Raw genomic sequence first — 22,759 nt, forward strand, 5'->3', positions numbered from 1 at the left:
CCAGTCAAAAGCCCGTCCCCGGCTTTTGCTGTGGAGGCGCAGGGGGCTGCTTAGGCGCACGCTGTTGACGAGAACGAGCGCGCTGGGGCTGTCCCTGTGCCTGACGAGGCCTTCGGGCCGGCTGGTTGTACCTACGCTTCGCAAAAGAATAGGGTGCAGCCTGCCGGGCCCGGGAAAAACGTCCACCTGTGGAGGTGGATGCTGAAGGCGCCCGGTGGGAGAGCTTGTCGAGAGCGGTTTCCCGCTGATGCAGTTGGTCCACCATCTGCTCGACCTTCTCGCCAAAAATGTTATCCCCCCGGCAAGGGACGTCGGCCAGTCTCTGCTGGGTGCGGTTGTCCAGGTCAGAGGCACGCAGCCATGAGAGCCTGCGCATCACTATACCTTGGGCCGCAGCACGAGATGCCACGTCACAGGTGTCATAGATACCCCTGGACAGGAACTTTCTGCACGCCTTCAGCTGCCTGACCACCTCCTGATAAGGCCTGGACTGCTCCGGCGGGAGCTTCTCGACCAGGTCCGCCAGTTGTTGCACATAGGTCCGCATGTGGATGCTCATATAGAGCAGGTATGATTGGATGCGAGTCACGAGCATGGAGGATTGGTAGGCCTTCCTCCCAAACGAGTCCAGAGTGCGAGACTCCCGCCCCGGGGGCGCCGAGGCGGTATCCCTCGAACTCCGTGCCCTCTTGAGAGCAGAATCTACGACCGCTGAGTCATGGGGCAATTGTGGCCGCATTAGCTCTGGGTCAGAGTGGATCCTGTACTGGGACTCTGCTTTCTTGGGAATGGTGGGGTTAGTTAATGGTCGCCCCCAGTTCCGAAGCAGCGTCTCCTTAAGGACATTGTGCAGCGGCACCGTGGAGGACTCTCTAGGTGGTGATGGATAGTCGAGGACCTCGAGCATCTCGGCCCTCGGCTCTTCCACAGAGACCACGGGGAAGGGAATGCTAATAGACATATCCCGCACAAAGGAGGCAAAGGAGAGACTCTCGGGAGGTGAGAGTTTCCTCTCCGGTGAAGGCGTGGGGTCCGAGGGAAGGCCCGTAGACTCCTCTGAGGAGAAATATCTAGGGTCCTCCTCTTCCCCCCACGAGTCCTCATCCTCGGTGTCGGACATAAGCTCATGTAGCTGAGTCCTGAACCGGGCCCGGCTCGACGTCGAGGCACCAGGGTCTCGGTGTCGTCGAGCGGTGGACTCCCGCGCCGGCGGGGACGGAGCTCCCTCCATCGACGTCGACGGGGACTCCACCTGCGTGGCGGTCGAGACCGGCACCGCAAGCGGCGGCGGTGTCGACGGCCCCGGCGCCGGGCTAGAGCTCGCCGGCGCCACAGTCATCGGCGCCGAGGGCGCAAGCACCCCCGGCGCCGGCACAGCCTGGCGCATCAGCCCTTCCAGGATCCCCGGAAGGATGGCTCTGAGGCACTCGTCCAGGCCCGCTGCCGAGAAAGGCGGTGGGGCCGGTAGGGGTGTCGGTGCCCGAATCTGGTGGGAGCCAGGAGACTGCACCGAGGTGCCGGGACCCTGTTGCGTCGGCACCTCTATCACCGACGGGGATCTCTCCTCTCGATGGAGACGCTTCGGCGTCGACTCCTCTCCGATGTGCATCGAGGGCGACCGGTGACGGCGCTTCTTATCCTTCTTCCGATGCCCGTCACCGGCGCCGGGAGGCATGGAGGAGGAGGATGACGATCCCCCTCGGTCTCGAGGAACCGGGTCAGACAGGGTTCGGTCCCGTGGGCCACGGGCTGAGGAAGTGACCGTGGCCGACTGCCCACGCGGCCTCTCACCTCTACCCTCACCGGAGGACCGGCGGGCCGACGGGACCTGTTCTCCTGGGGTCGATGCCATCGGTGCCGATGTCTCGGGCATCGATACCGGTACCGAAGGACCGGGCGTCGATACCGATGCCGTCGAGGTCGACGTCGAGGGGCCGGCGCAAGTTCCAAAAATACGGTCCCGTTGAACTTGCCTCGCAACCTGAGTCCGTTTCCGGAGACCGAGACACAGGGGACACGACTTGAAATTGTGCTCCGGCCCGAGGCACTGGAGGCACCAAGCGTGGGTGTCGGTCTGCGAGATGGGCCGGCCGCACCGACCACACTTTTTAAATCCACTCAGGACCTTCGAGGACATCGACGGAAAAATCGCGTCGGCGAAATTAAAGTCGTCGATGGTGGCGGAAATCACACCTCGAAAATGAAAAACGACCGTGCGGCCACCAGGCCGCAACGCAACATCCCCGCTGGAAGCGAGGGAAAATGGGAGCGCGTGCTCCTTTTTTTTTTTTTTTTTTTTCGGAAAAGAAAAGTGGAGCGCGCGGCGATTAATTAAATATAAAAGAAAATAAAAAGGTTCGCGTAAACGCGACGGTTTTTCCGGGGCTGAAACAGAGAGAGCGGCACAGGCACAACTCTCTCCAGGCGCGGAAAAAAAGGAACTGGCGGGAGCGGTCGCGCACGGGCGGGAAGACGGCCGCGCATGCGCGGTGGGCGTGCCCTGCGTGCCGACCTTCCCGCGAAGCTTTTTTCTGCTTTGTGGGGGCTGCCGCGGACGTCACCCAGTCGTGAGAACAAGCAGCCTGCTTGTCCTCGGAGAAACCAGTTTGTATGTTCATTTTAAGGAAAGTGGATGGGGGTAACATATTTAATGAGTCCAGAAAGGAATTTACTGTCTTGACCTTAGAATCAGTACTTTGTTCTAAATGTAGATTCACGTCCCCTAGTAAGATAATCCTATATAATAATTTGCACCTTCGTCTGGCTGCCTGGGTTCGTAACAGAGTTCCCATTGGTCCGCCCTGGGGATGACGTCACAGGGCGGACCAATGGGAAGTGAGAGGGAAGGGAACCCAGCAGCAGCCACCGGAGGTGAGTAAACAAACACCCCCCCCCCGTTCCATGATCCCCTACCTCCCTCCCTCCTTCCACTCCCATCCGTCCGAGTTCCACGCCCCCCTCTCCTCCAATTTCAGCGCCCCCCCCCCCTTTTCCTCCCTCCCTCTGTGGCCTCCGAGTGCAAGGAGGACGTATGCGGGTGCCCCAGCCCTTCGTAAGTGGCAGCTGTTTAAAACATTTTACCTCCTGCTCCGCCAGCAACAGTGAAGTCCAGCATGCATGGACACCGCTTCAGACTGGCTTTGCTTTCGCTTCCGTTTCAGCTGTTCCTCTGGTCCCACCCTCATTTCCTGTTTGCAGAAGCGCGGGACCAGAGGAACAGCTGAAATAGAAGCGAAAGCAAAGCCAGTCTGAAGCGGCGTCCGTGTGTGCTGGACTTCGCTGTTGCGGGCAGAGCATGAGGTAAAACATTTTAAACAGCTGCCACTTACGAGGGGGTGGGACAACCTCACACGTCCTCCTTGCACTTGCAGAGACAGAGGAAGGGAGGCGCTGGGCGGCGGAAATCGGAGGGGGGGCGCGGAACTCGGACGGGAGTGGGGAGGGGGACCTGAGATGAGAGGGGAGGGGGTCCTGAGACGAGGGGGGTCCTGAGATGAGGGGGGAGGGAGGGGAGGGTGAGGAGGGGGAAGGGAGGAGGGGAGGAGGGGCGGGTCCTGGAACTCGGAGGAGAGGGAGGGGTGTCTGGAACTCGGAGGAGAGGGAGGCAGGTAGGGGGGGCGTGGAACTCGGAGGGGAGGGGGCCTGGACATCGGAGGACGGAGGTAGGGAGGGGGCCCTGGAACCTTGCTAGCGCCCGTTTCTTTTCTGTTGGAAATGGGCCTCTTTTACTAGTATTGACATATTACATATTAACTGCTTATAAAAATCCATAAAGTTCTCATGCGCAATTTTCCATTTTCCTAGCATACAATAAAGTAGGATCCAGCACAGTTAATCTTCTGAAAAGTCATCCTGAATAGTACAGGATAACATCTCTAACATGAAAGCGAGCTTCCTCTGAACACTGAGGAATAATACAGATTAATGCTATGCACCCTCCCTTATTTCCCTGGGTTGGTGAATCATCTTATATCCATTTGCAGGATCATTAGAAAGCTGTAGCCAGGTTTCAGGCCTGGTTGTTCTTCTGCAGTCCAGTTCTTAATTGTACTTGCTTTGTTTACTACAGATCTGGCAATATAATAAACCAGTATAGGCACATAAGTTGAACTAACCTCTTATATATGCCCTACTCTGGTCAACAGGCATGCAAAAAATCATGTTTCAAGTTTGTAAATCTGTCGTGTCGGTTCTTCTGTGTCATATAGTGATATTACTTCTATTAAATTTGGTATAACCAACTCATAGTCAAGTAAAGCATTATGACTGTGAGATACATGATGTATTTAGATACATGATGTATTTAGATGTGTTCAACACAAACACATCTAAATCTACACTAGCCAAGCTGTAAAGGACTTAAACACAAATCTACCTACGCATCCAGCTTTTCCTACATAAGCACACAACTGTGGAACGCATTACCACAAGCCTTGAAAACGGCGTACGACCACTTAAATTTCTGAAAAAAACTCAAAACCAACCTGTTTAAAAAGGCATACTCTACCAATCCAATGTAAATGCCTGACCTTGGTCACACAACAAAACTAAAGCATGTAATGGACATAACACAACTCTTCTGCTTTACGATTCCTAATTTGAATGTACCATATGAACTTTATCTTACCACAACATCACATTGTATTTGTTCAAATCGGAGTCGGCAAAAGCCTCTCCGGTACTATGTAAGCCACATTGAGCCTACAAATAGGTGGGGAAATGTGGGATACAAATGTAACAAATAACAAATAAATAAAATATTTTTGGCCAATGTGAGGTATAAAACGGTCAGTATCTGCCAACCAAAACCATAGAAGATATTGCTGTTTCATAGATGTAAGAAGCAGAAAACATGCCATCTATCTCAGATTTATGGCCATGATAAAGTCACAAAATTATCTCACCACAATAAAACTTCAAATAAAAGGAACCTACCAGAATGCAGACTTCAGTGAAGTGCCCACAATAAAATATCTGGTTAATACAGTTCTACATAACATCAGTAAAACATATTCCAAAAACAAAATCAAACTTAAAAATTGACCACAAAGTTGCATTTGGAAGCAGTTTCTACAGCTGGACAGCGACGCTTCTTTTATCAGAAAAGATTATATTTAAACCAATTTGTTCCAATAAGGGACCCAGTTTCTGAAAAAAACGGCACCATCTGACAAAGTTACCCCCAAAGGGGCAGGCTATGCCCCTTTGCCGGCACGCCTGAGGCAGCATGTTTCATTCTTGGCATGCTTTTCAGCTTCAACAGGTAGGAAGTAATGACACAGAGTGGGTGGGTCCAAGCCGTGCCGCCATGCAGCCGTGCATGGTGAAAGATGGTAAGATTATAGCACTGCTGACATAAGATGTTACCAACTATCAGGATGAAAAGCACAATTCAAAGGGATAGTAGACAGTAAAAAGCTTTCCTCAGTCTTGGCATGCTTTTCAGCTTGAACAAGAAGGAAGTGATGACAGAGTGGGAGGAGCCAAGCCAGACCACTGGAGACGCTGCAGTGCACATTGAAAGATGGAAAGATAATAGCGCTGTTTTCTTGAGATATCTGAAGCCAGTAACTCCTGGGAACTGGTTTTCTTAGTGCAAAGCTCTGAAATGCACAAAAAAAAAAAAATAAAGTAGGTGGAGAGTCTGCCCAAGGAGTGAGGTGTTCTGAACACAAAAAAAAAAGAACCAAGTCAGGAATTTACAAACGTAAAAGTACCACTTCCTCTCAGGCAAGTAGGTACTCTGTCCCATTCCAGCTGGCTACATGTACCTGTGTCGGTTACATCAGCTACAGCAAACTGAGGCTAACTAAAAAAGCTTCCTACAAGCCAGTAAAGCTGCATGGTGAGTGGCTCTAGCTGGACAGCCAGCATGTCCTTGATCAATCTCCTTACTGTAGTGGTGACAGATATACCATGTGAATCTGTGTTATGCTCTGCTACACTTCTCCAGGATGGGTTGGTTTCTGTTTCCTAACCTAGCAGCCGTCATCCGGGTTGGATCATGGACAGCAGCCATCTTGGTTAGCTCAGGAGGGGGCAGCATCTTGGAGTAACGAGGTCAGGAAGGAAGCCCATATTTGGATGTAGGCACCTCTGCTAATGGGGGCACCCATCTTGGAACAGCTGCTCATGGTTGAGCCTAATTCCTGCTCTATTTAAAGCCCTGTTTCCAGTCCTTCCATGCTTCGGCTTCTATTTGCTTAGAGGTTGTGGTCTTCATCTGTTCCAGTGTTTTCCTGTGTTCCTGACCTCGGATTGTTTACTGACCACGCGTTGTGTTGCTGCCTGCCCAGACTTTCGGATTGCTCTTTGTTTTGCTGCTTCACTAACTCTTTGCTCCTGGACTGTGTCTGCCTGCCTGCCAGCCTGGTCAGCGGTTGTGCAACCCCGCCGGTTCCAGAAGTCCTGGTGGCCGCCTGCACCTGGGGGCTCAACTCCCAGGGAACGGTGGTCGCTCCCCAGGTGAAACTAGGGGTTGTCTGGCTGCCTGATTGAGTGCGGTGCCACTTCATCTTCGCCGTGCTCAGTCGGGGCACAAGGTCTCACATTCACCAGGTCATAACAATCTGTAACTTGGTAGTGTGATCAACAGGACACTTCCACACAAATCCAAATCCAGGCCATTGACTCTACTACCCTATCCTCCAATGTCTCGAACCTCTTCTCTACCACTATACCATCCAAATCTGTCAATGATGCCGTCTCTTCCTACAATACTATTCTATCCTCTGCCTTGCACCTCTCATGCCCCGTCCTATTAGATGTACCAAACCTCAGCCCTGGCTAACCCCAAAAATCCGCTACCTACATTCTTGTACCTGTTCCGCCGAACGCTTCTGGCTGAAATCTCATGCCCTTGCTAACTTCTCACACTTCAAGTTCATGTTGACCTCCTTCCAATCTGCTCTCTTGCTTGCCAAACAGGACTACTACATCCAACTGACTAATTCTCTCGGCTCAAACCCTCGACTTCTCTTCGCCACACTGAACTCTCTCCTCAAGGTGCCTCCACCCCCTACTCCCCCCTCACTATCTCCCCAGACCCTAGCTGAGTTCTTCCATGACAAGGTTCAAAAGATAAACCTCGAATTCGCTACCAAACCACCCCCACCTCTCCCTCCCCTTCTCCGTTCCCCTATTTCCTCAACCCCTCTGTCCTTTTCCTCCTTTCCTGAGGTCACTGATGAAGAAACATCACATCTTCTCTCCTCCTCAAAACGAACTACCTGTTCCTCTGACCTCATTCCTACCCACCTTCTTAACACCACCTCTCCTACTCTCACCCCTTTTATCTGTCATATCCTCAATCTCTCTCTTTCCACTGCGACCGTTCCTGATGCCTTCAAACATGCTGTGGTCACACCGCTCCTGAAGAAGCCTTCACTTGACCCTACCTGTCCTTCTAACTATCGACCCATCTCCCTCCTCCCCTTCCTTTCCAAGTTACTTGAACGCGCCGCCGTTCACTGCTGCTGTCTTGACTTTCTCTCATCTCATGCTGTTCTTGACCAACTCCAATCTGGCTTTCGCCCTCTTCATTCAACTGAAACTGCACTCACTAAAGTTTCCAACGACCTGTTCCTGGCCAAATCCAAAGGTCTCTACTCTATCCTCATCCTTCTCGATCTATCTGCCGCTTTTGACACTGTTGATCACAGCCTACTCCTTGATACGCTGTCTTCATTTGGATTCCAGGGCTCTGTTCTTTCCTGGTTCTCCTCCTACCTCTCGCTTCGCACCTTTAGTGTACACTCTGGTGGATCCTCTTCCACTTCTATCCCTCTACCAATCGGCGTACCTCAGGGTTCTGTTCTCGGTCCTCTCCTGTTCTCCATCTACACTTCTTCCCTTGGCTCTCTGATATCATCCCATGGCTTTCAATACCATCTCTATGCTGATGACTCCCAAATTTACCTCTCTACCCCCGAAATCTCAACCAGCATCCAGACCAAAGTTTCAGCCTGCCTTTCTGATATCGCTGCCTGGATATCTCAACGACATCTCAAGCTTAACATGGCCAAGACCGAGCTTCTCATCTTTCCCCCAAAACCTACCTCTCCTCTCCCCCCTTTCTCTATTTCGGTGGATGGCACTCTCATTCTCCCTGTCTCATCAGCTCATAACCTTGGGGTAACCTTTGACTCCTCTCTCTCCTTCTCTGCTCACATTCAACAGATTGCCAAAACCTGTCGTTTCTTTCTCTATAACATCAGTAAAATCCGTCCTTTCATCTCTATAACATCAGTAAAATCCGTCCTTTCATCTCTGAGCACTCTACCAGAACCCTTATCCACACCCTTATCACCTCTCGTCTTGATTATTGTAACCTACTTCTCACCAGCCTCCCTCTTAGCCATCTCTCTCCTCTTCAATCAATCTAAAACTCTGCTGCGCGACTCATTTTCCGCCAAAGTCGCTATGCCCACATTAGCCCTCTCCTTAAGTCACTTCACTGGCTCCCTATCCGTTTCCGTATTTAATTCAAACTTCTCCTATTGACCTATAAGTTCATTCACTCTGCCGCTCCCCAGTACCTCTCCACTCGTCTCCCCCTACGTCCCCCCTCGCGTACTCCGTTCTGTAGATAAATCTCTCTTATCCGTCCCTTTCTCCTCTACTGCTAATTCAAGACTCTGTTCCTTTTATCTCGCTGCACCTCACGCCTGGAATAGACTTCCCGAGCCTGTAAGTCTAGCCCCGTCTTTGGCCGTTTTCAAATCAAAACTCAAAACCCACTTCTTTACCACTGCTTTTGACTTCTAACTTACTTGCCCTGTCCCTTATCCTCACCTCTCTATTCCCTTACCCTTAATTGTTCTGAGTACTGTCTTATCTAGATTGTAAGCTCTTTGAGCAGGGACTGTCTTTGTGTATGGTGTACAGCGCTGCGTATGCCTTGTAGCGCTATATAAATAAGTAGTAGTAGTAGTAGTAGTAGATGAGAGATGGCAACATATTCTTTAACTAGTAAATAAGGCCCGTTTCTGACACAAATGAAACGGGCGCTAGCAAGGTTTTCCTCAGAGTATGTATGTTTCAGAGAGTGTGTGTGAGAGTGAGTGTGTGAGAGAGTGAATGTGCGAGTGTGTGTGTGTGCGACAGAGAGTGAGTGAGTCTGTGTGCGAGTATGTCTGTGAGAGAGTGTGTGTGTCAGAATGAGAGTGTATGTGTTTGAATGAGTGTGTGTGTCAGTGCATATGAGACACAGTGAGTGTTTCACACAGATACAGTGTGTGTGACAGAGTGTGTGTGAGACAGAGTGTGAGAGAGTATGTGTGCGATACACAGACACTCTGTGAGACCGAGTGTGAGTAACTCTGTGACACAGAGAGTGAATGTGATACAGTGTGAGACTTTGAGGCATATTTTCAAAGCACTTTGGGAGGCTAAGTTCCATAGGTTTCTATGGAACTTTAGGAGGCTAAGTGCTTTGAAAATGAGCCTCATAGTGTGAGAGAATGTGTGAGAGTGTGAGACTGAAAGACAGTGACTGTGAGATAAAGAGTGTGTGTGTGTGACAGAGATACCTCCCCCCTCTGGTCTGAGGATCCCCTCCCCTCTGGTCTGAGGATCCCCTCTCCCCTTGTCAGGTCTCAGGACCCCCTCCCCCCTGGTCTCAGGACCCCCCTGCCGCTCCCCCCTACATGGTTGGCAGCACCGTGCAAGTGTATGTGTGTGAGTGAGGCTGGTTGGGAGTGTGTGTGAGAAAGTGTGTGTGATTGTCCTCTCTCCCCTGCCCCTCTCCACTGTGTTCCCCTCTGGTCTCTGGACCCCCTGGCCCTCCCCCCCTGTGCGTGGTTCGAGTGTGTGTGAGTGTGTCTGATTGTCCTCTCTCCCCTGCCCCCCTCCAGGCACCCAGAAAATTGTCCCCTGGCCCCCCTGCAGCCACCCAGCGATTATCCTGTCCCCTGCCCTCCTTCAGCCACCCAGCGAATATACTGTGTCCCCTGCCCCCCCCCCTTCAGCCATCCAGTGATTCTCCTCTGTCCCCTGCCCCCCTGCGATTCTCCGTGCCCTGCCCCCCCTCCAGCCACCCAGCGATTAACCTGTGTCCCCTGCAGCCACCCTACGATTCTCCCTGTGCGCTGCCCCCCTCGAGCCATCCTGCGATTGTCTGTGCCCTGCCCCCCTCCAGCCACCCAGCGATTATCCTGTGTCCCCTGCCCCCCCTTCAGCCACCCAGCAATTATGTTCTCTCCCCTGCCCTCCCTACAGCCACCCAGCGACGAACACATAGAAAAAAATGTTCTTCTCATTCCAGCGATGTTCCTCTCCTCCATGCTGCACTGAAAATGACCCCTGCTGCCTTCTCCTCCTGATCCCTCATGCATCTGCCTGTGCCTGGCAACAGTGCAGCGATCCTTCCTGATGCTCCTCCCCTCTTAGCATACACTTCCCTATGATAGGTGTTCTGCCCTTGACGTCATCCACATTCTCGTTGTCTGTGGTAGTCGCATGAGCTGAACGCCAAGGCAAGGAGGGAGGGAGGGAGAGAGGAGGGGAACTGTGGCTGACTGTCAACTGCAGAGAGGTTAAAATTTGTAAAGGAAAAGCTGAAATTGCTGGGGAAAACCGCTCTTGTTTTAACGCTGGTGTGCCCTCACTCCTCCTCTGTGGCAGAAAGCATGGTAGGTCCTTGCCCGGTTGATCCGCCCCCTTCTGACGCTTATGGACTCTCGCACTGTGCTGTGATTGGGTGAGGAGATGGATACAGAAGAAGCATGAATGCTTCAAGTTTTTTGTCCACGCTGCCAGCTTCAGAACGTTGGAGGTGCATTTATTATATAGGATAGTAGATAAGACTCGACATGACACCACATTTCGGCGAACACCGCCTGCCTCAGGAGTCTACAAGTTAAAATATGATACATAAATATAAGTCCATGGAAATGTATAAAATCATAAATAGTATGTAAACATAAAGCTTACAATGTACCTATAATAAAATATATAGTTAAATGAATCAAATAAAAACACAAAAGCCATCCAAGGAACATATCCAAAAGCATATTGAATTCTAAACATATTATGATGGGTGAGTAAACAAATGGTGCTCACCTGCACTTGGTAAACGCCAGTTGATGGAGTTGAAGAAAGTGAACCAAATAAAGCCTGAAATGAGTCAACGGTATGTGTATTTAAAGGAAAAAATTAATGAATAGGAGAGACACAAATACAAAAATAGTTTATGATGAGTGAAAGAGAAATGTGTGTGTTGGGAAAGAACTAATGGATATGAAGGACAGTGTTGTGAAGATGTGAGAAGGTGCGGGAACAGACAGAACAGGATTAATGATAAGAGATACATATCTTTAAAAAGGCTGTTGATGCTCCTGGAACATAATACTTTTTTGCTGCTTGTTTGTTTTATTGCTGACTTATTTCTTCTCAATTTTCTGTCCTGATCTTCCTCCTAGTGTGGGCTTGATAGATGTTATTGAGATATTTTTTTTCTTCATCCTTTAGCATTTTCTGTACAAATGTATACTGTTATATGTAAATTCTATTTAAAAATGTAAAAAAAAGAAACCAACATTGTCCACCTCTGACTGCGTTGGCATCTGTGATAAGTATTCATGCATGTTGATCACTTCTACAATGCTGATATTGTTACCAAGTTTCGTCCCCACCTTTTGCAGGCATATCTCTGTTCCTGCTCATCGGTCAAGTTCACATTGACTATGAGTGCACCATCATCTAAGAAAGGCTAACAATTTTTTTTTTACAACTCCAGGAATATCTGTCCTAGTCCATCACTTCCATCTTCTAAAGTGGATCTTAGAACAGAAAGGAAAATGAATATTAAATTCAGAAAGCAAAAATATATCAATATAGTACTTCTAAACCGCTAATTTCCCTAAAAGGGTTCATTGCTGTAAACAAAAAAAATATATCAATTTATCGTTCATTACATAGCCATAATATAAAACCTTCAACAACATTCTAAGGTCGCTCAAATAAAAAGTTTTAACCATTTTCTGAAATACTAAAGGGGCCTTTTACAAAGCCGGGCTAGCGTTTTTAGCTCAAAGTAAAAATCAGCTGGCGGAAACAGTTTTAGATTTATTACATGAGAAGAACCAACAATAAAGAGCGTCAACGTGGCTGCAGCAGGTCATAGGTTTGCTTGCTTTGTTTTGAGTTTACGGCAATGCCGGCTGCGCGTGGGAGTGGAAACAGAGATTAACCAAAGTGGCTTTCTTGCTTACAATGGACTAGATAGGTTCACTTCCAATCCCGTCTATTAAACCTCCTTCATCCACCCTCACTGCCTGGGCTGCACGTGGAGCTTGTCACGTCACGCATGCGCTAGATCAGGTGACCTCTGATGCTGCTGGCACGTGAATGTGTCAGTGTGCCATTGGTCATAAATCGCCGTCTATTAAATCTCCTTGTTATGCTTCGCTGCATCAGCCCCGGCACTGGCCGGCAAAAAGCAAGTGCTGCAGGAGTATCACATGGAAAAAAGCTCTTGTTGATTATAATCACGTCAGTGCTCCCTATTGGTGGGATTCTAGCGCTGGTACACTATGAGCCCGTATACTCAAATACTACTACTATAAATCACTTCTAAAGCATTACCAGTCGTACGCAGCGCTTTACAATTGAACATGAAGAAAGACAGTCCCTGCTCAAAAGAGCTTACAATCTAAATCAGGACAAACAGACAGGATCAATAAGGATAAGGGAAGGACAGACAGAAGGACACAAGGATAAGATAAAAGTGACAAGTCAGGAGTCGAAAGCAGCATCAAACAGGTAGGCCTTTAGCCCGGATTTGAAGGCAGCCAGGGATGGAGCTAGACATAATGGCTCAGAAAGCCTATTCCAGGCATAAGGTGCGGCGAGATAGAAGGAGCGGAGCAGCGCTTTAGAAATGTTAAATAGTAGTAGTAGTCTGGAGTTAGCGATGGAGGAGAAGGGTGCAACTAGGAGAGATTTGCCTAGTGAAAGGAGTTCTAGGAAAGGAGTGTAGGGAGAGATGAGGGTGGAGAGGTAGTGAGGGGCTGCAGAGTGAATGCACTTATAGGTCAATAAGAGGAGCTTGAATTGTATACGGAAACGGATAGGGAGCCAGTGAAGCGATTTCAGGAGAGGGCTGATATGGGCATAACGACTGGCGAAATATTAGTCGTGTGGCAGAGTTTTGAACAGATTGAAGAGGAGATGGCTGAGCAGAAGACCTGTGAGAAGCAAGTTGCAGTAGTCTAAGCGAGAGGTGATGAGAGTGTGGATGAGGGTTCTGATAGCGTGTTCAGAAAGGAAAGGGTGAATTCTGGGGATGTTATAAAGGAAGAAATGACAGGCTTTAGCAATCTGTTGAATATGGGCAGAGAAGGAGAGGAAGGAGTCGAAGATGACCTCAAGGTTGCGAGCAGATGAGACAGGAAAAATGAGCGTGTTGTCGACAGAAATAGAGAATGGGGGAAGGGGAGAGGTTGGTTTAGGAGGGAAGATATGGAGTTCAGTTTTGGACATATTGAGTTTCAGGTGGCGGTGAAACATCCATGCAGCAATGTCAGAGAGGCAGGCAGATACCTGGGATTGGATTTCTGCCGAGATTACTGGTGTGGAGAGGTAGATCTGGGAGTCATCAGCGTAAAGGTGATACTGAAAGCCGTGTGATGCATAATAAGATACTCCTTTGACCACACCTCCAAAATTTCTTCCTAATGTGGTGTCTCCATTTCATTGAAATGAATCCATAATACTTCCAGTATCCTGGCGCCAGCACTTGCCATTTATTTAACTCGCACTACTATATCCCCAGGTCGCCCATCTCTTGTTATTTCTTTCTGTACAGGAGCGGGCCTCTGCCTGCCTCAACCAGTCACAAACCGTTCTTTATCGAAATTAATAGCAGCGTGTATCTTTTTCTACTGTGAAAATGCAGATTCCTATGACACGGCTCATCGTCTTCGGACTTATGGCTAGTACAAAGGCGCCTGTTCACAGAGCTTCTTCCCCTATTGATATCAGTAAAGCAAGTGCACCATTGCATATTTTTTTTACGGACCACTACTGTATCGATCCTGCCTAACCTCGTCAACCGACTGCAGTTTCTGATCAGACTGTTGTGTGCTGCCTCTGCCTGACCTGACGGCGCAGCAACTTCCTGTTTCCGGCAAGGCGGGAATGCAGAGAAAAGTTGTACCATAAGGGACGGGGCACTGGAGAAGGAAAGTTAGTGAGCGATCACAGGTATGAGTTTGACGGGGGGTGGGATGAGGTGGTGCTGTATCGCGGAAAAGGAGGAGAGTGAAAGGAAGAGGGAGAGATGGGTCCCTCGATCCCCGAATGCGTGTGTAAAAAAAAAAAAAATAAGACAGGTACAGCGGGAAGATCCTCCTGGACGGATCGGGATCCCGCAGGTCTGGCTGCTTTTACAACGTCCCTAACGCGTGTGACTTGGTATCTTTGCCATTAGCGAGAGGCCGACTTCAACTAAAGGGCTTTCTGTTGCTCAGGGGTTAGGAGCGGGGGTAGCCCCGGAGCCAGGTGGAAGAAGAAATTCAATTTTGCCCTAAGCCAGGTATTTGCAGATTTAATGTTAAAAACTGGAGTTTTCTTAAAGCAAGCCAAAGGCAACCGATGACAACTCAGAACAGTTTGTACTTGTGTTCATTTAGCCCTGTTTATTAAACCGCTTTTAATGAAGAGATTGACCCAATGGGATGTTCAGCTTGATACGTAACTTTTGTTAACATAACAGTAGTGTAATGATTAAAATGTAAGCATAAGTTCAGTTTGTGAAATAAATATTGATCTTTGCCCACCGCCCCATGGGGCCTACTGCTATATATTATAACAAAGTATTTTTGGTACAGCTGTTTTATAGGAACTGAAGGATGATAAAAAGTGATGAGTGAGGGTAAAGGAGATGCTGAAAAGACAAGGCGCACAAAGGTGTGTAGGTAGCTTCTTGTCCCAAAGGGTTTTTACTCTAAGAGAAAACAATAATACAGAGCAGGATTTTTTTGACTGGTCCTTGTTTTGAACTTTTAAACCAAAACACTGCCGAATTTTTAGTTCTTGATGCTACTCTCAGTGCAGCATGTCTAATTTATCAGGATGGGGTTGTCAGAAATCCAGGACTGCCGTAAAACTTTTCTCCTGGAACTGGGTAACTTGGAAATTCTAGGTTGTTGGGGACATGGGCACTTTAGAGCCGAGGAGTTCCCCATGGTGCACCTATGGTCTGGCCTTCTAAGGCTAGTACATAAGTACATAAGTACATAAGTAGTGCCATACTGGGAAAGACCAAAGGTCCATCTAGCCCAGCATCCTGTCACCGACAGTGGCCAATCCAGGTCAAGGGCACCTGGCACGCTCCCCAAACGTAAAAACATTCCAGACAAGTTATACCTAAAAATGAGGAATTTTTCTAGTCCATTTAATAGCGGTCTATGGACTTGTCCTTTAGGAATCTATCTAACCCCTTTTTAAACTCCGTCAAGCTAACCGCCCGTACCACGTTCTCCGGCAATGAATTCCAGAGTCTAATTACACGTTGGGTGAAGAAAAATTTTCTCCGATTCGTTTTAAATTTACCACACTGTAGCTTCAACTCATGCCCTCTAGTCCTAGTATTTTTGGATAGCGTGAACAGTCGCTTCACCTCCACCCGATCCATTCCACTCATTATTTTATACACTTCTATCATATCTCCCCTCAGCCGTCTCTTCTCCAAGCTGAAAAGCCCTAGCCTTCTCAGCCTCTCTTCATAGGAAAGTCGTCCCATCCCCACTATCATTTTCGTCGCCCTTCGCTGTACCTTTTCCAATTCTACTATATCTTTTTTGAGATACGGAGACCAGTACTGAACACAATACTCCAGGTGCGGTCGCACCATGGAGCGATACAACGGCATTATAACATCCGCACACCTGGACTCCATACCCTTCCTAATAACACCCAACATTCTATTCGCTTTCCTAGCCGCAGCAGCACACTGAGCAGAAGGTTTCAGCGTATCATCGACGACGACACCCAGATCCCTTTCTTGATCCGTAACTCCTAACGCGGAACCTTGCAAGACGTAGCTATAATTCGGGTTCCTCTTACCCACATGCATCACTTTGCACTTGTCAACATTGAACTTCATCTGCCACTTGCACGCCCATTCTCCCAGTCTCGCAAGGTCCTCCTGTAATCGTTCACATTCCTCCTGCGACTTGACGACCCTGAATAATTTTGTGTCATCGGCGAATTTAATTACCTCACTAGTTATTCCCATCTCTAGGTCATTTATAAATACATTAAAAAGCAACGGACCCAGCACAGACCCCTGCGGGACCCCACTAACTACCCTCCTCCACTGAGAATACTGGCCACGCAATCCTACTCTCTGCTTCCTATCTTTCAACCAGTTCTTAATCCATAATAATACCCTACCTCCGATTCCATGACTCTGCAATTTCTTCAGGAGTCTTTCGTGCGGCACTTTGTCAAACGCCTTCTGAAAATCCAGATATACAATATCAACCGGCTCCCCATTGTCCACATGTTTGCTTACCCCCTCAAAAAAATGCATTAGATTGGTGAGGCAAGACTTCCCTTCACTAAATCCGTGCTGACTTTGTCTCATCAGTCCATGTTTTTGTATATGCTCTGCAATTTTATTCTTAATAATAGCCTCCACCATCTTGCCCGGCACCGACGTCAGACTCACCGGTCTATAATTTCCCGGATCTCCTCTGGAACCTTTCTTAAAAATCGGAGTAACATTGGCTACCCTCCAGTCTTCCGGTATTACACTCGATTTAGGGACAGATTGCATATTTCTAACAGTAGCTCCGCAAGTTCATTTTTTAGTTCTATTAATACTCTGGGATGAATACCATCAGGTCCCGGTGATTTACTACTCTTCAGCTTGCTGAACTGACCCATTACATCCTCCAAGGTTACAGAGAATTTGTTTAGTTTCTCCGACTCCCCCGCTTCAAATATTCTTTCCGGCACCGGTGTCCCCCCCAAATCCTCCTCGGTGAAGACCGAAGCAAAGAATTCATTTAATTTCTCCGCTACGGCTTTGTCCTCCTTGATCGCCCCTTTAACACCATTTTCGTCCAGCGGCCCAACCGACTCTTTGGCCGGTTTCCTGCTTTTAATGTATCTAAAAAAGTTTTTACTATGTATTTTTGCTTCCAACGCTAATTTCTTCTCAAAGTCCTTTTTTGCCCTCCTTATCTCCGCTTTGCATTTGGCTTGGCATTCCTTATGATCTATCCTGTTACTTTCAGTTGGTTCTCTTCTCCACTTTCTGAAGGATTGTTTTTTGGCTCTAATGATTTCCTTTATCTTACTGTTTAGCCACGCCGGCTGACGTTTAGTCTTTTTTCCCTTTTTTCTAATACGTGGAATATATTTGTCCTGAACCTCCAGGATGGTGTTTTTAAACAGCATCCACGCCTGATGCAAGTTTTTTACTCTGCGAGCTGCTCCTTTCAGTCTTTTTTTCACCATTTTTCTCATTTTGTCGTAATCACCTTTCTATAGTTAAACGCTAGCGTACTTGATTTCCTAGTTTCACTTCCTTCAATGCCAATATCAAAACCGATCATATTATGATCACTGTTATCAAGCGGCCCTCGTATCGTTACCCCCTGCACTAGATCATGAGCACCACTAAGGACTAAGTCTAGTATTTTTCCTTCTCTTGTCGGCTCCTGAACTAGCTGTTCCATGAAGCTGTCCTTGATTTCATCAAGAAATCTTATGTCCCTTGCGTGTACAGATGTTACATTAACCCAGTCTATATGCGGGTAATTGAAATCCCCCATTATTATTGTGTTGCCCAGTTTGTTTGCGTCCCTGATTTCCTTTAACATTTCCGCATCCGTCTGTTCGTCCTGGCCAGGCGGACGGTAGTACACTCCTATCACTATCCTTTTCCCCTTTGCACATGGAATTTCAATCCACAGTGATTCCAAGGAGTGTTTTGCTTCCTGCAGAATTTTCAATCTATTTGATTCAAGGCTCTCGTTAATATACAATGCTACCCCTCCACCAATCCGATTCACCCTATCACTACGATATAATTTGTACCCCGGTATGACAGTGTCCCACTGGTTATCCTCCTTCCACCAGGTCTCAGAGATGCCTATAATATCTAATTTTTCATTTAGTGCAATATATTCTAACTCCCCCATCTTATTTCTTAGGCTCCTGGCATTCGCATATAGACATTTCAAACTATGTTTGTTGTTCCTAAGTACATCATGCTTAGTACTTGACAGTATTAATTGGCAATCTTTTGTCTGATTTTTATTGTTATTTAAAGATACCCGATCTACTACAATCTCTTTTGCAACCTCACTATCAGGATACTCTATCTTCCCTGTTATGGTGATATCTTTGAAAGATACCTTATCCCGAACCATGCTCTTTTGAGCGACTGTCGGCCTTCCCCCCATTTCTAGTTTAAAAGCTGCTCTATCTCCTTCTTAAACGCCGATGCCAGCAGCCTGGTCCCACTCTGGTTAAGATGGAGCCCATCCTTTCGGAATAGGCTCCCCCTTCCCCAGAATGTTGCCCAGTTCCTAACAAATCTAAAGCCCTCCTCCCTGCACCATCGTCTCATCCACGCATTGAGACTCTGGAGCTCTGCCTGTCTCTTGGGCCCTGCGCGTGGCACAGGTAGCATTTCAGAAAATGCTACCCTGGAGGATCTGGATTTCAGCTTTCTACCTAAGAGCCTAAATTTTGCTTCCAGAACCTCTCTCCCACATTTTCCTATGTCATTGGTACCCACATGTACCAAGACAGCGGACTCCTCCCCAGCACTATCTAGAATCCTATCTAGGTGACACGTGAGGTCCGCCACCTTCGCACCAGGCAGGCAAGTCACCAGGCGATCCTCACGTCCACCAGCCACCCAGCCACCCAGCCTTGTGCCCTTTCAATAACATTTCAAGCCCCTACAGCCTTTTTGTAGTTAATCATGGTTACCCCTTCCAGAACAATCTTGTAAAAACCATGTAACTGGCTATCATACTTTTAAATAATTAAGCTTTGTATACCTAACTGATGAGGGCAATTTCCTAAAGCTCCCTGTAAATGGGCTGTTTAAAAACTGGCCACCCTATCTGAGTAAAAGTACACACTGATAAGACATAATTGTCTTGCTTTGACTGCATCTCCCCCTCCCCTTCCTCCAAGTTGCCACCCTAAAATACCCCTTAGAATAATTTTTTTTAGTTCAAATCTTTTTTTTATTCATTTTTTTAAAGTAACAAAATGTATACAAAATAATGTTTCATCTGAGAAAATACATTATATGTTCAAATTAATAGAACTATAAAATAAATTATGGATAAAACAACAACAAAAAGGGAGATGCTATATCTCGCTATATAAAAGGCAACACCAACGTTCTATGAAGCCTCCAGCCGGAAGTGTGAAGGGGGCGAGATATCCGGTTTCCCTATGAGTGTCTGCCCCGCCCTCTCTGTAACACAGTCAGTGAAGGAAAACAGCAGAGCACGAAATCAAATCGCTGGCTCTGTAACAGTGAAGGACTCAGAGGGGGGAGGGGAGAGAGGCCAGAGGGCAGGGACACACACACTCCCACATGCACACAGAAGAAAACATTGCTAGCCCCCGTTTCATTTGCATCAGAAACGGGGCTTTTTTACTAGTAGAAACATAATAAACTGGTAGTTTTCTGTGAATATCAAAGGGCATGAATAGATATAAGACATAGGTTGCCTTGAGCCTTTATATCCATTCATAGAATGTCAATGTGATGACAAATCTTGTTTTAAATATGTGTCTAAAGGTTTCCACATCCGAAGAATGGCCTGTAGGTTATTTGTTTTGGGGGGGGGGGGGGGTTTCCAGCAGATTTTAATTCAAATGTAGATATCATACGTACTGTGTTCCTCCAGAATGTAGCATCTAACATGTTTGTATTTTTCCAGTTTCCTAGAGTCATCTGCAGGGCAATGGAGGTTAAAATATCAAAACGTTTGAGATCTGATTCCTGCATATCTAATTGAGGATGTGCCGAACATAAAATTATTATATCAATTGAGAGCTTGGTTTGACAGTGAAATATAGCTTGGAATCTATTTCCAAATTTGCATCCAGAACAGTTTAATCATTGGACATAAATATAACATATGGGTATGCACCTTCTGATTTGGTACAATGCCAACAAGAGTTGCTAGGGGAGAGACTCGCTTTCTATTATTCATAGGGATGCAAATTGCCCTATGTAGTAAAAAGTAAAGGGATTGCGCCATGCTGGTGGAATGAATTGGTCTATTTACTTTGAGCCATAAATGAGACCAATCAATTTTATCAAGTTGTATATCCAGGTTCTTAAGCCAAACATCTTGAATACCAGTAGAAAGTTGAATAAAAAGTTTAGAACTTTATAAAATTCTAACTTTAATTTACCCTTGGGAAATATAGAAACACAAAAATCATATAAATCAGATTTTGATAAAGAACCCCTTAGAATGATTAAGCTGTCCCTGCAAACACCTTCCCTCCACCAGGCCTTTGGGAGCAGTGGACGGTAGCATGGGCCTATATTCTCAAAGACCCTGAGATAGCCTAGGCCCTCTTCCACACGTATTTCCTGTTAGTAGGGAAACCATTCCAAGGGAGGGGGTGTCACAAACATGTGAGTATACACTTGCTTGTAGACCCCGTGTTCAATTTATTTAATTGCAGCTGCAGACCAGACCTGAAGAAATGAGGGTGGTTTATATAAGTGACCTGTTTATTAATAAAGTGCAATAAGGTTTTGCACTTACAACACTTAAACAGCAACAATTAATGTACAGTAAATGCAAGACTGTCACCTGCAGATACCACAGAAAAGTTCCATATCGACCATTAATTTTATTTGCGATTACTGCAGATACAGTTTCACTCTCTCTTTTGGGAGGTATGAAGTGCACCTGTGTCAACTGCATGTGAATTTACACCCCATGGAATTATGTGATCATGCACGTGTATAATTACCTGCCTAATTAAGGAGGGTGCCCATAATTGTGTAATTCCACATAATTTTCCCAGGACACCCCTAACACCTTCCAAACTCGCCCAGACTTCCCAATCCCTGACCTACTTTTTAAGGCAGGAGTGTTGCAACCTTTAAATATAGTGGCATCTAACCCCTAGCAGTTTGACCAACACACTGCTAGGGATCAGCCTATCAAATAAGGCAGGGATCAGAAGCATTGCCTTATTTGACAAACTGACCTCTAGTGGTGTATTAGAATGCATTGTTAGGGGTCAGACCACCATTTTGAAAGATGGCGGTGCAAAGGCAGGAGTGATCAGGCATACTTTTGCCTATAAAAGTGGGAGAGGGTTGGGAAATCTGGGGAGTTCAGGCCGACGCAAAAGAGCCGTTTAAGTTGTTTTTTTTTTTTAAAGAATTTTGGGGGCCAGTTTTTAAATTAGGCCCCCCCCATGGCTACTTTAAAAGCCAGCTCCCAAAATTTGGGCATGCCCCTCTTGAACTCTCTTTTACTTTGCTGGCGGGGATGTCGAGCCTCCGCCAGCCAAATAAATAGACTACTGCCGCTCCCTGCTGCTTGTTTCTGGCTCTGAGCAGCATGCTGGGACTTCATGTGTGAGAAGTCCTGGCATGCTTTGAGCAGGAAACAAGCAATGGGAAGCGGCGGCAGTCCATTTATTTGGCTGGGGGGGACTCATCATCTCTGCCAGCAAAGGTATACCTAGCATGTCAGCATTGGAATGCGTTGCCCCCTTCTCCCCCCAAATTGCAGGGCTGGCTGTACCTGGAGAGAGCCTGTTGTTAAAAATTTACCAGCATGGAGGAAGTGACGTCAGAGCTCTGAATGACTGCCTAGATTATTAGCTCCCTCACCTTCTTGCTCAAAATCAGCATCCCTCGTTCCTTGTCATCAAGCAGATGAAGCCATTACGTATGGGTTGTGTCCAACCAGCAGAGGGAGATAGAGAGCACTCAACTTTTCACAGTGCCTCATGGCCAGCCAGCTCCACTGTCTCTTCAGTATTCTCTATCTCCCCAAGCAGGGTGGCTGCAGCTTCTTCGAGCTCCATCAAAAATCTGCCTGGGGGTGGCTCCTGGCTTGCCAGTTGTTAGCCGGGGTGTTAGAGGCTATAGAAGCTTCACTTTGAAGGCACATAGGTTAGCCCTTTCCCTGCCTTACCCATGCCCCCGTGGATGTGGACATATTAGCTTGCTTTTCCCTGTCCTTTCCCACTCAGTGGATGCAGGCACATTGGTTCGCCTTTCCCTGCCTTTCCCACTCATCTGAGCCTCCGGAGTTCTTATTACCTCTGCTTTCCTCACAGCATTAAAAAAAAAATGGAACAGAGGTTTTCCTTTGATTCTTCTATGGGACTGGAGCTGTGATACTCGGTCCGGTGAGGTAAGAGTGTTTTCTAACTCCTCCGGGGTGGGCCCACGATTGGGGCATTTTTGGCGCGAAACCGCCATTTTGAATTTTCCCCGCCGTTTTCGGCGATGGCTGCAGAGAATGTAAAGCGCTGTTCCCGGTGTGGCAAGCGCAAATCAGCAGCGGGGCTCTGTAAATCGTGCTGTACAGGTGTAAGAGCCGGGCCGAGCATGGCGAGCGATTATTCTTCCCGCTCAGAGCTGGCAGCGGGCGCCATTTTGAATTCTCCGCATGGCGCGGCCTCTGTAGAGACGGAGAGCCCTGAGCCCGGGGGGGGGGGGGGGACCTCGAATTGAGGCTATTCAGGGAGCGGCTAGCCCCGGACGGGATCTGGGTGCCCAGGGCGAGTT

The 22,759-nt window shown here is 47.6% G+C and overlaps 1 protein-coding gene across 2 annotated transcripts in view; it reads left to right on the top strand.

The window, feature by feature from the left end:
- The first annotated feature begins 12,915 nt into the window (after positions 1 to 12,915).
- The window catches only part of SMAGP (small cell adhesion glycoprotein), an 86,284-nt gene continuing 76,440 nt past the window's right edge, over positions 12,916 to 22,759 (top strand). Inside the window, exons 1-2 of one of the 2 annotated variants that reach the window (XM_030198279.1) lie at positions 12,916 to 12,926; positions 14,181 to 14,205. The gene's annotated coding sequence lies outside the window, so the exon portion shown is untranslated. Of the gene's footprint in view, positions 12,927 to 14,180; positions 14,206 to 14,375; positions 14,537 to 22,759 lie in introns of those variants that run through there. The other variant, XM_030198280.1, reaches the window with a different exon arrangement.

This window comes from Microcaecilia unicolor, chromosome 3, assembly GCF_901765095.1.
Source record: "Microcaecilia unicolor chromosome 3, aMicUni1.1, whole genome shotgun sequence".
NCBI classification, from domain to species: Eukaryota; Metazoa; Chordata; class Amphibia; order Gymnophiona; family Siphonopidae; genus Microcaecilia; species Microcaecilia unicolor.